The sequence below is a fragment of the Chrysemys picta genome, chromosome 11, assembly GCF_011386835.1.
Source record: "Chrysemys picta bellii isolate R12L10 chromosome 11, ASM1138683v2, whole genome shotgun sequence".
Classification (NCBI taxonomy): domain Eukaryota; kingdom Metazoa; phylum Chordata; order Testudines; family Emydidae; genus Chrysemys; species Chrysemys picta.
Window position 1 is genome coordinate 15,220,335 of NC_088801.1, and position 17,346 is coordinate 15,237,680.

At 41.3% G+C, this 17,346-nt stretch overlaps 1 long non-coding RNA gene across 2 annotated transcripts in view; it reads left to right on the forward strand.

Annotated features, from left to right (window-relative positions):
• Positions 1 to 928: 928 nt before the first annotated feature.
• Positions 929 to 17,346, forward strand: part of LOC112058705 (uncharacterized) — a 114,311-nt gene continuing 97,893 nt past the window's right edge. The window contains exon 1 of one of the 2 annotated variants that reach the window (XR_010591542.1): positions 929 to 1,111. This is a non-coding gene — a long non-coding RNA (uncharacterized LOC112058705). The remainder of the gene's footprint in view (positions 1,112 to 17,346) is intronic. The other variant, XR_010591543.1, reaches the window with a different exon arrangement.

Sequence of the window (17,346 nt, forward strand, 5' to 3'; positions counted from 1 at the left end):
ACTCTGAGATATGAGATTGTGATTATAGGTAATTGGCTTCATTATAATAAATGAGTTGCATTAATTACTATAAAATTGGAGTACCATAAGAGTGTTTCAGAATCCTTAAGTAACAACAAATAATGTATTAAACTAAAACATTTAACAATAATTGAGACACAAGATACTGATTTTACCTCTTTGTATATTTTTTGTTCTACTGCCATTTCCAAATATTTTAAGACTGGTATTGATCATAAAAATGAAAATGTGACTATCTTTTGAGAGACAAGGTGTCAATTGCCCATTTAATTTTGAATGGATTGTTGTTAACTCCTTATGCTTAACAATCTGTTCCACTTGGCACATCACCATGTGACACTCTGATTACCTTTCCCAGACCTGAAGAAGAGCTCTGTGGAGCTCAAAACATTCTCTTTCACCAACTGACATTGGTCAAGTAAAATATATTATCTTACCCACCTTCTCTCTCTAACATCCTGGGACCTACATGGCTACACCACCACTAAAAATATATTTTCAGTAATTTATAAATCAGTCTCAGCATTGCAATAGCTAAAGATAAAATAAATAAATTAAATGAAGATAAGTAACTCTGAAAATGACACTCTTTTTAAAAGAGCCACTAAAATTAATGTCAAATGAGATGTCAAAATTTTCTGATCCATGTGACATGATTGAGATAATCATTTCTGCTTTTATTGTTCAATGAATAGCAAAATAATTTGTGACTAGACAGGCTTTAACCTAGTAGATATTTTACTCAGGACTTTGTGAAATGTAAATTCTATGCCAGTGAAGCAGTATTTCCAATGAGATTACTTGGAAACATTTAGAACCCTTTAAAAACATCAGTTCAAAGGTTTCCAAATGTCAAAGATCAGGTTTAAACTTTAACATTTACACAATTCCCCTTTAATATTTTTCCTGTAGTATTTAGTATAAAAATGAACTCTCTCTCTCTCTCACACACACCCCTATGTTAAAAGAATGTGAAGGCTGAGACAAAGCACAATGAAAGAAAATGCACTTAGGAGTGAAACCTGCCTTATGCCCTCTAATTCTCCAATAGGGCACATCAAGAAGGAGTTAAGGAGATGTCCTGTTATGCGTAAGTATTGGAGAAAATACAGTATAGTAAGTGTCTTCCTTTACCTGTGCATTTTATTACTTTTCTCAGTTTGTGTCACAACCTTAATGTTCTTTTAATGTAGTTTTTGAGTGTGAATTATAATTGCTTTCTGTTTAGTTGTTATCATCCTAGAGATCTTTACTCTGATTAGATTGTCTCCCCCAAACGAAAGTGCATTTGAAGTCTGTGATAAACTAGGAACAATTAGGAGAAATCCAGATGCATTTTTTTTCTGCTAGTGGTACATTGTAATCCCATAGGCTCACTGCTAATGAGTCTGGATGCATTAGCAGCGGCCATAGTTGATTTTAATCTGACTCTGGGAAAGCTCTAGTTTTCATGGAGTTACATTGGTTTCCCATGCATTTCCATTGGATTGAATTTCCAGTGATTCAATGTTTGCTAACACATCCAAATACACAGAAGGGACTAGATCAAGATCCAATGCATACCTCTAGGAAATATTCACTGTAAGCCAGATCCCACAGGACAAGTCAAGATATGCTGAGTTGACCATGTTAGGAGGGGAACTTTTCACCTGCAGCCCAAATTGGGATCTCTTAATTTAGAGCAGATTAGGGGCTGCTCAAAATGTTATTGGGTAAAGTGGTTCCCTATGGATAAACAGGGATTACAAGAACACTGCACAGTACAGCTCTGCCCCATGCAACCCTTAACTATATTCTACGTCTATGCAGGAATAACTCCTTGCCTGGGACCGTGGGGAAAGGCTGGCATAGTCAGGGATTTCCCCTTCCTTAGGAAAATCTTTGGCTGCCCTCTCAGGACAGCTCTCTAGCCCAAAAGGCAGGGATACAGAGGCCAGGACCTGCATGTTAGTATTCATCAGTGGGTGAAATTCATCCTTGTGTAGAGGGCTAGCACAAAGTCTGAACATCACTGAAGTTCCACCTAACTGTGTTTTGAGAGCTTCAGTGGGGTTTAAGAGATGCATAGCCCTGTGGCCCTCTTTATCCTTGTATGAAAAGCCTGGGTCTTATGGAAGGAAGGGAGTTTTGAGGGAGATTGAATGTAGAGGCTGTGGGGGCCTTGTGTGAAGGGACATCTGTTTTCTCTCTTCCTAGAGACTAAATATAAGAAAACAGAGTGGACACCTCAGCATTAAACAAGGAAGCTAGATGTGGATGTATATCTTTTTCAGGTATACTTTACAATACTTTGTAATTACATTTAAGGCTGGTCCTGCAAATCTTTCAGTACCGCTGCTGAATAGGAGAATGCCTCTTTACATATCACAAAAGACAAGAAGACCTGTCTCATTCAGGTCTCTAGCCTCAGACTGTTTGGGATAATTACTGAGCACCTCAAAGAGCAATTAAGATAGGGGATGGTGAGGATCGATCCTAGGAGAAATGGTGAAAGTACAAGGTTGCATGCAAAAGGTCTTGTGATTTTCCCCTCTCTGAAGAGTATCATAAAGGGGAACTAGAGTGTAAGTAGGATGACCCTAGGCATAATTTAAACTCATATATCAATTTAAGGGCCTCACTGAACACCTATTGGTGTCAATGGGCTCTGAATTGGGCCCTAATTTTGTAATGCATTTTGTAAATCCCCCAGGGTCACAAACATCCTAAATATAAGACTATTTATATCTCATAAACAAGGATTTACACTGCCACCAACATCTTTTGAAATGTGCAGATGCCACTGAGAATAATCATGCATAATTTCTCAATTTTAATATAAAATATCTTATCAGCTGATAAGAAAAAGGATGTGTGTCATGTAATCAAGGATAATCAAAATGAGACAAATATTAGCATATCTAATCACCTATCTGTGAATGTTATTTTAAGCCTATAGAGCTTCAAGGTGAGAATGCCCTTCTTAGCGGCACAATCTTCTAAAAGAGAATATTTATATAAAAGAAAATTCACTTAGCAAGTAATTTGCTATATTCACTTTGCAATTATCTTTAATATTTGTCTTTGAAAAAGAATTCTCTTTCACAACACATCTTTTTCCTTTTTCTGTATTCTGGAATTAAAACTCTATTTGTGGCATCAAAATCTGTTGCCATGGAAATTATTGCAATGACAGATTCACTATTATGGATTCACTAGAGGAACCAGTAGGAGGTCTTGTGGGCAAGTGCCGTACGTGTGCATTTGGTGCAAGCAACTCATGGCCCTTAGAGAGCCACAGTTCTGCTGTGGGCTGCTCCCCAAACAGGTCCTCTGAGTATAGTTCCAGAATATGCTGTAGTTACTCAATCAGCATAGTCTCCTCAGTAACCAGCATGAAAACCAGTCACTTCTTGAGTTTCTTCCAATGGCTGCTGGCTATCCTCTGGTTCCTGTGACTCAGGGGTTATAACCATCCCTTGTTAGCAGATTATTAGGCACCACTGCCTAGGTCAAATTGCGCATAGGAGGTGAGCTCCCAGAGATGCTGTTACAATTCTTGACCTTGCCTCTTGACTTGCTATCTGCACTGACAGACAGTCTGGTGGATCCCAATGCCTCAAGCGTCTTTGAAATTTCTTTGTGTGCATGACCATTTCTTGCACTCTTGCTGAAATCAAATGTTTTGCTCTCCTCACACCACAGATTTACCGGAATTCAGTTGTGTTCTTCTGGCTAGCTGGCAGTGCACTTGGTGTAGGGCTTCTTCCTATTGGTGGCCATAACTAACACAAGAGACTATTACGTGTTTCCGGGTGAGTGGCCTGTGTGGAAAGGAAGAATTAAACACTGAGCAGCTTCATTTGAACTGTATTTGAATCAAGTGAGGTTGCTTCTGGTTCGTCGCAATCAAGTGGGACATTTTGTGACCAAGAAACACAGGCTCAGAGGATTGTGGTATAGCATTGGTGAACTTTCCAGACACGATTTCTGTGAATCGAGGCTTGAGTTGCATCCACACTGCAAAATGTTGGGGCTTGGGCATGAGTCCCAGTAGGATTCCCCTGGTGAGTTCTAGGACCTGGGTCTTGAAAGCTTGCTGACCCAAGTCAGAAAGATTATTGTATGGATGGGGGTGGGAGGGATAGAGGTTGGGCTCAAATTTGAGTCTGAGCCCCAGTTTACAATGCAGAGTAGCCATACACTATGTGCCCTCTGAAATTTCCCTACACCAGGGGAAATTTCAGCTATCCAGATCCAGTTGTTTCCTGGTGCCTTTGTCCCATCCAGAATGGTTAAAAAATGTCAGAGCTCAGAAGAAACTCTCCCCACATTTCTAATATAATCAGGTGACTTTAGATAAATATGTAGAATTAGAGGGGAAAGTTAAAGCTAAATGAGAAAGGGATCTGAATGCAGAATATTGTGAGGGACATCTGTGAACAGATAAAAACAATATCAATTAATGCAAGACACAGAATCATTTTCTTTAATTGAGTTCACAGAGTCCATGTGATGCTGTCTAGGCTATGCAAAGTGAATGTTAATATACAGTTATTAGAAATACGCAAAATGGAAATTTTGGCCATATGTTTTGGATGCGCTAAGAATTCCAAGTGTTTTGGAAGGGCTGTATCATACTTGGAGCATATATTGCACCCCCACTGCATTTTTCAATGGCCAGTATGTCTTATTGATGATCTCTCTCTCCTAGCAATAAACATAAAATCAGATTTTGATGGCAATTAGTTTGGGATCAGGCCCTAAGTGACATTCTATACTTCATGATGCTCCAGACCTGTAAAGACTTCCTATCCTATACAGGAAAATAGGCCATAGGAATTGATATTTTATTGATATAGGAAAAATTACTTACAAATTCACAAGTTGACCCAAGACTTCTTTAAATATGTAGCCTGTATACTTGGGGATGATTCACAGAAGCAGATATAAATTAAGTTAATCCATCAAAAACACTCCTGGGTACAGAGAAGATGCTTGAGATGTGTGCTGGGAGTAAGATTTGGAGCTAACTTCATATTTTGGAATGTTCTTTGGGCAGTACTGGTTTGTGTGTGTATACACACGCACACACACACAGAGAAAGCTGGGTTCTTGGTCCTGCCTATGGCCAAGGATTTCCCTTTGTAGAAGTTCAGATTGCTTCACCTGGTTCTTGACTGATGCAGCTGCTGGTGTAACATAGAGCATCCAAAAGAAGGCTTTAAGGTTGTGCCCGCAAGGGGGGGGGGGGCGTGATACCGGCGAAAGAATGACACTTAGGCCTGAGAGTAAAAAGCAAGGCTGTATTGAGGGAAGAACTTACACTCCAAGCCGCGCGGGGAGTCCCTGAGGCACGCGGAGGGGCTGCGGGGGATTCTGACCATCCAGGACAGCTGGCCAGGCAGGACTGCACTGAAGGGAGTCCGCTGCAATGCTATATCCCCCCGCGCTTATTTTAAGGTTACATGGGGTCAACAGCTGGCTACATTTATTGCATTTATAAATTATACATATTATATAAGCTGACTTGTTTACAGACAAAAACATGCTGAACTATACTAAACTACATTTTGGCAGGATCTGCTGCACAAGGTTCATTGCACGGCCTTTAACTGCACAGCCTGCATTTTTTGCTTACATTCAGTCACATACTCGGTCCGCCACTTAGCTCCTCACCAATCTTCCACAACCTTTCCCTTACAAAGGTATTGTCTATATTAGAAAAGTTGCACCAGTTGAACTAAATGGACTTTTAACTAGACAGAATTAATTAATGCAAGCCCCTATTGAAGACACACTTTAACCCTTGCTTAAATTGGTTGAGCTTGCATCTGTAATTGTGCTAAACCAGTTGAAGGTGTGCCTTCGTTAAGTGCTTCCACCAGTTTACCTAAATCAATTTAAGAATGGTTTTAGTTAAACCGCTGCAACTTTTCTAATGGAGACCAGGCCATTTGAGCTTCCCTCTGTCCCCTTTACCCCTGACCCTGGATCATGATCAGGGTTTATGGTCACCTTTACCCATCACTTTCCTCAGCTGCATCAAGTCAAAACTCAGTGCTACTGGGAATCTAGGTTTTTGAAAGTGAAACATACTATGGCACTGTGGAAGTGGGAAAAGGGATAAAGGGAATTTGGACGCAGACATCTTAGTTTTCAACAGAATAGCGCAAGAGTCAAGCTAACTCTAACTCTAATAACTCTGAAACCTCTAATAATGTGAGACTTTAAGGCAGGGCCTGGGCGAGTGGGAAAACTGTAAGAGATGCTGTTTGACTTTGTGTTAGATAAGAATGGAACACAGACTGTAGCAGGAACTATTGAGAAAAGTAAGATATCAGGAAGGAATATGTATAAACAAGATGTGGCTGTTGATCATTATTGTATGCAACAAAAGGTATAAATGCTTGCCCTAATTGTTTATCTGGCAGAGACCTGCCTAGGAAGGGGGATTCCCTGTCCGTGCACACTGTCCCCCTTGCAATTGCTTGAGAATAAACTGTCTCTGACATGTTGCAAACAACCTAAGAGTGAAGACTGCGTTTTCTTCCACAGCAGTCTCCTCTTTCCTCGGTGAGTGTTCATAACTCCCATTAGTATTACTGGATATACAAGCATGCATTGAAGGGAGAACGAAGCCTCCTCTCAAAAGGAGTGGGAAGAAGGAATTAATCTGAAACTGTATAAAGTGAATTAATAGTACGGGGTGGGTTTGGGAATTAAAATGTTTATTTAAAGAACCTCTGGCAATTTATAACCAGAAGTTAAAAGTCTGTGTGCTTCTGCAATATAACATAGAAAAAGAGATTTTTAGCCAAGATGGAACAATACAAACACCACGTTCAATGGTTGGGCTAGAGTGGTTATGTTTAAAAGTTTCACCACAAAGGCAAAAATGCTGTATTCAGAGAAAAGAGGTATTTTAAAATGAACTTTTTAAAAAAGCAGAACTTCCTAGGGTGAAGTCCTGGTTCCATTGAAACCAATGGAATTTTTGTCATTGATTTCAACAGGGCCAGGATTTTACCACTATAAGATGAATTATAAAGATCCAGGGGACCTAAAAAGTTTGATTAATGCTGGCACTATTTCCAGTCCTTAGACCCCATTCTGTCCTCTCATCTTTTGACTCCCACAACAAAAGTTGAAATAAGAATGGAAAATAGAAACCAAATAATCTAGTCCACCAGGCACAGACACTCTTTTCATTCAAATCCCTCCTCAAAACTCTCTTCTCTTGTGAGGTCCATGCTCTTCATACTGGGGTGAAGTTCACTCCTATGCAGAGGACCAGCCCTGGCCTATGCATCATTTAAGTCCCACTTATGCTGTCAAGATAGGGTTTAGGTGCAACTAAAATGAGTCCCGTTGCATTGGGGAGAATTTCACCCACACATAGAATATTCTGCAAGATTCTCCCTGTCACCAGTTTGAATGCATACAACCGTGTGCTCTGAGATCTGCATTCTGATGGATCAGAGAATTATAATCAGTTATCGATGACTGATGTTAAATGATACATGGCATATCAATGAGGCAAAAGCATTGCATGTAGATGCTGGAAAGGCTGATGACTTTTTTTTTTTTAACTTGGAGACTCATATCAACTAGAATAATCTATCCAAAGATTTAGTATTTTAACAACCAGGATAGTTCAATTGTAACTGAAAGTATTAACAATCATAAGCTTTATAAAAAAAAAACAACTAGAGAAAATTACCATCTTCTATTCTTTCATCTCCTAGTAGCGTATTCTCAGTGCTTTTCATAATAGCAACTAATGACTTGTAAATCATCTTAAAAAAAACATATTGCAACACACAGGAGATGTAACTCTTAAGCATTTTTTAATTAAAATATGTTCTGTCATGCACGTGTAGATTTTTTCTGGGAAAATGCTCTGGGAGTCAAAGTATGTCTACATGACAATTGGGAGTTGGTATTGCCACAGGTGTAGCCATACCAGAGCTAGCTTTGAGCTAGCTAGATCATATCTACTAGAATAACAGGAGCAATGAACCCATGGCAGCATAGTTGGTGGCCATGTACGTATGTACCTGGATGGGTGGGGATATAGCCCATGTAGCCACTGTGCTGCCACCTATTGTTACTCAAACTAGCTTTCATCTAGCAGCTAGTGCTGCTATGTCTACACCTATGGCAATCACACTTTCTGATTGCCCTGTATGCATATCCAAAGCCAGATGTTCAGTAATGGAAATTAGGAAGATGCACCTGAACCATGATCCAGGAGTTCCAGGTCCCCTCTGTTGGAAATCTTTCTCAGTAATGTGAAGCTTTGGAAAATGTTTCCCAGGGATTGGTAGAATTTGCCCACTTCTGTCATCACTTAAGCAGAACCCAGCCTGAATTTTCATAGATTCATAGATTCATAGATTATAGGACTGGAAGGGACCTCGAGAGGTCATCGAGTCCAGTCCCCTGCCCGCATGGCAGGACCAAATACTGTCTAGACCATCCCTGATAGACATTTATCTAACCTACTCTTAAATATCTCCAGAGACGGAGATTCCACAACCTCCCTAGGCAATTTGTTCCAGTGTTTAACCACCCTGACAGTTAGGAACTTTTTCCTAATGTCCAACCTAGACCTCCCTTGCTGCAGTTTAAACCCATTGTTTCTGGTTCTATCCTTAGAGGCTAAGGTGAACAAGTTCTCTCCCTCCTCCTTATGACACCCTTTTAGATACCTGAAAACTGCTTCATGTCCCCTCTGTCTTCTCTTTTCCAAACTAAACAAACCCAATTCTTTCAGCCTTCCTTCATAGGTCATGTTCTCAAGACCTTTAATCATTCTTGTTGCTCTTCTTTGGACCCTTTCCAATTTCTCCACATCTTTTTTAAAATGCGGCGCCCAGAACTGGACACAATACTCCAGCTGAGGCCTAACCAGAGCAGAGTAGAGCGGAAGAATGACTTTTCGTGTCTTGCTCACAACACAGCTGTTAATACATCCCAGAATCATGTTTGCTTTTTTTGCAACAGCATCACACTGTTGACTCATATTTAGCTTGTGGTCCACTATAACCCCTAGATCCCTTTCTGCCGTACTCCTTCCTAGACAGTCTCTTCCCATTCTGTATGTGTGAAATTGATTTTTCCTTCCTAAGTGGAGCACTTTGCATTTGTCTTTGTTAAACTTCATCCTGTTTAACTCAGACCATTTCTCCAATTTGTCCAGATCATTTTGAATTATGACCCTGTCCTCCAAAGTAGTTGCAATCCCTCCCAGTTTGGTATCATCCGCAAACTTAATAAGCGTACTTTCTATGCCAATATCTAAGTCGTTGATGAAGATATTGAACAGAGCCGGTCCCAAAACAGACCCCTGCGGTACCCCACTCGTTACGCCTTTCCAGCAGGATTGGGAACCATTAATAACAACTCTCTGAGTACGGTTATCCAGCCAGTTATGCACCCACCTTATAGTAGCCCCATCTAAATTGTATTTGCCTAGTTTATCGATAAGAATATCATGCGAGACCGTATCAAATGCCTTACTAAAGTCTAGGTATACCACATCCACCACTTCACCCTTATCCACAAGGCTCGTTATCCTATCAAAGAAAGCTATCAGATTGGTTTGACATGATTTGTTCTTCACAAATCCATGCTGGCTGTTCCCTATCACCTTACCACCTTCCAAGTGTTTGCAGATGATTTCCTTAATTACTTGCTCCATTATCTTCCCTGGCACAGAAGTTAAACTAACTGGTCTGTAGTTTCCTGGGTTGTTTTTATTTCCCTTTTTATAGATGGGCACTATATTTGCCCTTTTCCAGTCTTCTGGAATCTCTCCCGTCTCCCATGACTTTCCAAAGATAATAGCTAGAGGCTCAGATACCTCCTCTATTAGCTCCTTGAGTATTCTAGGATGCATTTCATCAGGCCCGGGTGACTTGCAGGCATCTAACTTTTCTAAGTGATTTTTAACTTGTTCTTTTTTTATTTTATCCGCTAAACCTACCCCCTTCCCATTAGCATTCACTATGTTAGGCATTCCATCAGACTTCTCAGTGAAGACCGAAATAAAGAAGTCATTAAGCATCTCTGCCATTTCCAAGTTTCCTGTTACTGTTTCTCCCTCTTCACTAAGCAGTGGGCCTACCCTGTCTTTGGTCTTCCTCTTGCTTCTAATGTATTGATAAAAAGTCTTCTTGTTTCCTTTTATTCCCGTAGCTAGTTTGAGCTCATTTTGTGCTTTTGCCTTTCTAATCTTGCCCCTGCATTCCTGTGTTGTTTGCCTTTGTTGATTCATCCTTTGTAATCTGTCCTAGTTTCCATTTTTTATATGACTCCTTTTTATTTTTTAGATCGTGCAAGATCTCGTGGTTAAGCCAAGGTGGTCTTTTGCCACATTTTCTATCTTTCCTAACCAGCGGAATAGCTTGCTTTTGGGCCCTTAATAGTGTCCCTTTGAAAAACTGCCAACTCTCCTCAGTTGTTTTTCCCCTCAGTCTTGATTCCCATGGGACCTTACCTATCAGCTCTCTGAGCTTCCCAAAATCTGCCTTCCTGAAATCCATTGTCTCTATTTTGCTGTTCTCCCTTCTACCCTTCCTTAGAATTGCAAACTCTATGATTTCATGATCACTTTCACCCAGGCTGCCTTCTACTTTCAAATTCTCAACGAGTTCCTCCCTATTTGTTAAAATCAAGTCTAGAACAGCTTCCCCCCTAGTAGCTTTTTCAACCTTCTGAAATAAAAAGTTGTCTCCAATGCAGTCCAAGAATTTGTTGGATAGTCTGTGCCCCGCTGTGTTATTTTCCCAACATATATCTGGATAGTTGAAGTCCCCCATCACCACCAAATCTTGGGCTTTGGATGATTTTGTTATTTGCTTGAAAAAAGCCTCATCCACCTCTTCCACCTGGTTAGGTGGCCTGTAGTAGACTCCTAGCATGACATCTCCCTTGTTTTTTGCCCCTTTTAGCCTAACCCAGAGACTCTCAACACTTCCGTCTCCTATGTCCATCTCTACCTCAGTCCAAGTGTGTACATTTTTAATATATAAGGCAACACCTCCTCCCTTTTTCCCCTGTCTATCCTTCCTGAGCAAGCTGTACCCATCCACACCAACATTCCAGTTATGTGTATTATCCCACCAAGTTTCAGTGATGCCAACAATGTCATAGTTGTATTTATTTATTAGCACTTCCAGTTCTTCCTGCTTATTCCCCATACTTCTCGCATTTGTATATAGGCATCTAAGATACTGGTTTGATCTTTCCTCCCAGTTTTGTCCTGACTCTCCTTTCTCTCTGCCAATATAGCCCACACTCCCTCTCATTTCCGACCCATCTCCCCGGTCTCCATGTTCCCCACTTACCTGTGGGCTTTGCTCACCTGTCCCCGTCGAACCTAGTTTAAAGCCCTCCTCACTAGGTTAGCCAGTCGGTGCCCGAATAGGGTCTTTCCTCTCCTCGAAAGGTGAACGCCATCTCTGCCTAGCAGTCCTTCCTCGAATAGCATCCCGTGGTCTAGGAAGCCAAAGCCCTCCTGGCGACACCATCTTCGCAGCCAGGCATTCACCTCCATGATGCATCTGTCTCTGCCCGGGCCCCTACCTTTGACAGGAAGAATTGAAGAGAATACCACCTGCGCTCCAAACTCCTTCACCCGTACTCCCAGAGCCCTGTAGTCACTCTTGATCCGCTCAGTGTCACACCGCGCAGTATCATTTGTGCCCACATGGATGAGTAGCATGGGGTAGTAGTCAGAGGGCTGGATAATCCTCGACAATGCCTCCGTAACGTCTCGGATACGGGCCCCCGGCAGGCAGCATACCTCCCGAGATGAAATGTCAGGGCGACAGATGGGCGCCTCCGTCCCCCTCAGCAGAGAGTCTCCGACCACCACTACCCTACGTTTCCTATTCGCAGTGGTGGCAGCAGACTCTCCAGCCTTAGGGGTACGAGGCTTCTCCTCCTTTACTGTAGGGAGTGATTCCTTCTTTCCTGTATCAAGAAGAGCATAACGGTTACCTATAACCACGGCAGGAGGGTTCGGAGCAAGGGTGGAGCGCTGCCCGCTGCCAGAAGTAACCAGCTGCCAGTGTCCACGCACTGTAGTTGTATACAATCTTTGAAAATATATGGGTCAACCATAGACATTATGATAAAATCAGCAGTTGGACACAGAAATACCTATCTTTAGGCACTATTTTTATGCTGGTAGTTTACATTTATTGAATAGTCCAGTAAGTGGCTTACCATCCTGGCCCCAGTGCATCTAAGCACTTAAGCGCATGCTTAATTTCAGTCATGTAAATAGTCCCATTGACTTCAAAATTAAAGCAAGTGTACTATGGTTAAGCACGTGTTTCTTGTCTGAATCAGGACCTGCATGATTATCACCTTGCAGAATTGAGCCCCAAATATAGGATTCGGTGCCTTGATTTAGATAGCTAAATTTTGAAAACTGGGATCATGACATAAAATAGGTTGTGTCAAAGAGAGGGGAATTCATCAGCAATGTTGCTAACCCCCAAATGTTTAGAAATCGTGAATCAGGCCCCCAGAATAATGATTGGTTTAAATTTCTAACATTTCTAATATTTTTTATTATTTATTAGTATTAGTATTTATTACTTTTAAAATTTGTTTTCTTGTTTCTGAGCTTTCAGTCTACATACAGTGCCATTTTCGAAGTTTTGCAACCATAATGGCTACAAACTTTAAAAAAATAAGAAAGCTGAGATTTATATATATCTCACCCAAATGAGACTCGTAATAAAATCAGGAGAGTTGATAAAGCTGCATCAGATAAATTCATAATCGACCAAAAACTTAGACCAAAATGTAAAGTGAACCCAAGACTTTTTTGTTTGGTTAACTTTTGTTACTACTTAAAGAAAAAAAAAAGTCTTGTTTTTGACCATCAATGTAAGTACTAAATCACAACAGTGAGATCTGTCATCATGGTATTTATGGCTTGGGAGATCTGGTGAGAGACAGCCTAACCTGAATTTATGGCCTGATTTTTCAGGCCTAGGAAATGAACCTTTCAAAGTCTGAACCAAAGCAAATCTCTGGAGGTTCACCCATGATTAGTTGTTGTGACAAGGTGTGAAGGCAATCCTACATGTAACGGGTTCCTGGGTTCCTGCGTATCACATGGCTGATCAGAGCATGGTTATAATAAAAGGGAAAGAGAAACTTGCATAGGAGACTACCATAGAGGATGGGTGTGTCCTGTCTCCTCCCAGCTGATGGAAGCTTGAAAGTCCTCAGGTGATAATTACCCACTTTGGGTTTCTCCCTCTCACCTCTCCCCATGTGTCATCCTGAGATTGCTGCATGTGCTTGCTTCTTGCGTGCCCTGCAGTGCCTACTATCTCTCCATGGGCTGCCTTCTGCCTGGACTACGAGGTACAGGGGGATTGGTTGGTTTGGTAGAGGGGGACTGTGGTTTGGGTGGGTGCATGGGTGGGGGGTACTGATAGCAGTAGGCTGGCAGGCTGCAGTAGCAGCAGCCTGCGATTTGCCTGCCCTTGCCTGGCTGCTGGTTCTGCAATGCTTTTGCTTTTTTTTTTTTTTAATTATTATTAAAAGCTCAGCTGTGGTCGGTGGTCTTTCTGTTGGTGCATCTCTGGTGGTGTTGCACCTGCACCAGCCGGGGGGAGGTCCATTGGGGGAACTGTGAGGGGCAGGGGGATGCAGCCTGTGGGGGTTTGTGTGGGGGAGGGAGGAGGTGGTGGCAAAGCTGGGGGGCTGCTTGGGGCAAGTCGGGGGGGATTGAGGAGTGGCATGGCCAGGCTGGGCCTGAGGGCTATATGGGGGGGGGCTCCACAGGGCTGGGGGGGGGAGTGGAGTGGCACTGTGCCACCGTTGTTGGTCAGTGACTCTTGGAGCATTTCTGGTGGTGTGGTATACCACCGGGGTGGGGGAAGTATTTGGGGGTCGGCTGTACTGGCAGTTGGCGGGTGGCACTGTGGACGTGGATCGGTGGCAACCAAAATGGGACTGGCTTGTTTTGGGTGGCTTGGGCTTGTTTTGAAAGGCAGTGCAGCTTTGTTATCTTGTGAGACTTGGCAACCTTTGACTAATTTGAGTTGAATTGTTCTGGTTCTGAGTTTGTGCATTTGGAAATAAAACAAGCCCTGAAGAAAGACATCAGAAGAGACCTCAGTTGGGACATTACTTTTCCTTCTGCAGCTGGTGAGGCTACATACTGGCTTACAGTTATATGCATGCTTTATGCTACACTGATCATTACATAAATTGGAAACCTGGACTAGTGATTTCAATCGCTGCACTGGGTTCTGGTTTTACTGTGTTATCTTAACAATGTTGTGCATCAGTCATATAGGACTAATACTACCTCATGGGCTTGATTAAATAACATTTGTAAAAAGCAACAGAGGGTCCTGTGGCACCTTTGAGACTAACAGAAGTACTGGGAGCATAAGCTTTCGTGGGTAAGAACCTCACTTCTTCAGATGCAAGTCTTGCATCTGAAGAAGTGAGGTTCTTACCCACGAAAGCTTATGCTCCCAGTACTTCTGTTAGTCTCAAAGGTGCCACAGGACCCTCTGTTGCTTTTTACAGATTCAGACTAACACGGCTACCCCTCTGATACTTAACATTTGTAAGTCATTTTATGATCCTCAGATAGAAGGTAATAGAGAAGAGCAAAACATTATTACTTTTTTTTTAGCATTATTAACATTAAAACTTTCACATATTGTTTTTCACTTAAATGATCACAATCTAAGCTCTTAAATTATTTTTATTTATATAGGTATTAAATATCATACAGACATCTTTAACTGGCCATGTTTTTGTCTAGACATTGTAATCCTTAAAGCAACAGTAGCAAAACATAGACCAAGAAATGTAGTTGTATTTAACGAGTCCATGGACTTTAGAAGGAGGAAAAGGAAGAATCACAGCGATTGTTACAGCCCTTTCGAAAACCACCATCCATTACTGTATCTAAGCTGCCATTGATTATTTATCAAGTGGTTGACACAAGAAATAATACATATCAACAAACAAGTCTTTGGATGGTATGGAGTGATTGCTACCTAATGTACACTGTAATTACCCAAAGGCAGACAGATTTGAAAAATGAACCCATGAGCCACATGCATGAGAAGGTCACACTGAGCAATTATTTTGCTTTACCATAACCTTTCACTCGAATGTGATTACCTGCCAGAGAATATATATAGCTGTGATCACTGATGTCAGAGAACAGCAAATAGACCTGTGCTTATGACTTCTGCAGTGATCAAATGATTTGTCCAAAGAAGTTTCTCAAGTGGGTCAAGCATTCAACAGTAAACGGGAGGCATTGGAGAACTTTGTATGAGATAACTCCTTTCCTTGTGGCAGCAAGGCTTTTTAAAAGATAGGGATAAAAAAGACCTTGTAAGTAGGCCAAATGACAGAGTGTGAGGTGGCAGGTATTGAAAAGCTTGGGCAAAGAGGTAGGTCATACAATGTTCAGATTGTGGCAAGGCCATAGCTTGTGCAAATTTCTGGTGATAGTAAACTACAGAAATGAGGGCCTGATATTGAGAATGACTTGCCCTTGCTCTATAGATAGGTATACATGTTATTTAATATACTTCCTAAAGCCTGTTTTTAATATAGAGCTTGACTGTGTAAGTAAACATGGATCAATTTTGCTAAATTTGTTACCCTTTAATTAAGTAACCCCAAAGATCTCTTCTATGAGGAAATGAGTATAATACTTGTATTATATGCTGGCTAGCATATTATACAAGTATTATTGGTCAACAGACACCACACTTGTCACCTGGATAATTGTTATAGTGACACCTTTGAAGGCGTGGTTAGAGCCTTTATATGTGATTTAAAGTGCTTTGCCAAGCTGCATAAGTGGCAATATATAATGAACACAGCTAAAATTAATACAGCTTTATAATAATATAAAGCTTTAAATGCAACTTGTCTCTAAGTGTAAGAAATGCAGTATTTTAAGATCCCAATCATGGATGAGGTCTCTGAAGCCTTGTTCTTCCTTGTGCATGTCCTAGCTAATCTGAATAATCTTTTCTGTCTAGTAATGTTTTTAAATTTAAAGTAAGTGGTTTAATATGCATGTTAAAAACTGATAGGTGAAATTTCAACTTCATCCTGGTATTGGAGCTCAATCTGGATAAAACATTCATTTTTGAAAAACTGGGATAGGCATTATTATACTGTGTCCCACAGTGCTACATACCTGAGGAATAAAACAGAAATTTGGAGTAGTGACATTACCAGTGATGCTGCCATATATAAATTCCTTACAATGAGTTATTACACAGTACTGCCCATCCATATTATAGGTCACCCTTACTGCAGGTTATCACCATTTGACAAGCTTCACCGGACAGGAGACAGGAGCGGCTAGCTTCTCTGTCTCATGGTACCGGTCCAAGCCATCATGGCTACACACTGGAGTTACGATGCCAAAAACATTGTATCGGCATACATACTGATATCCCTTAATGGAACAACAAGCTGTGTATGGTTCTCTCCAGGTTTGTGTTGCTGTGTGATATACCAATAGTTGATCTACAAAAAGAACAGGAGTACTTGTGGCACCTTAGAGACTAACAAATTTATTAGAGCATAAGCTTTCGTGGACTACAGCCCACTTCAGCTTATGCTCTAATAAATTTGTTAGTCTCTAAGGTGCCACAAGTACTCCTGTTCTTTTTGCGGATACAGACTAACACGGCTTCTACTCTGAAACCTGTCAATAGTTGATCTAGTCATTCCTTGTAGATACCATCTTCTACGTAACCTATTGAATGGACAGTAACTAAATTATCAAAGATTGCTGTGTCAGGATTCGATATCTGTAGTGATACCATAAAATAAATGTACATGGAATCAGACACTGAGCAAGATTGTTTTGAATAATATGTGCCTTGATTAGAATGCAGTGTCACTGAACCCAAATTATGAATGGTACTGAAGGAGATCTAGCTACACAATTTAGCACATTGCCAAATTGCCACTGTTTCTGTTATAAATGGAGGACAATACCATTCAGCTAACTGTTTATCGCTAATAAGGTTAGGCAATTTCCCCTTTTCAGTGTTCCCTAATGAGTTGGTTATGCTATTCAGGAGGAGGGATAGTTCAGTGGTTTGAGTATTGGCCTGTTAAACCCAGGGTTGTGAGTTCAATCCTTGAGGGGGCCACTTAGGGATCTGGGGCAAAATCAGTACTTGGTCCTGCTAGTGAAGGCAGGGGGCTGGACTCAATGACCTTTCAGGGTCCCTTCCAGTTTGGGGGAGGGATAGCTCAGTGGTTTGAGCATTGGCCTGCTAAACCCAGGGTTGTGAGTTCAATCCTTGA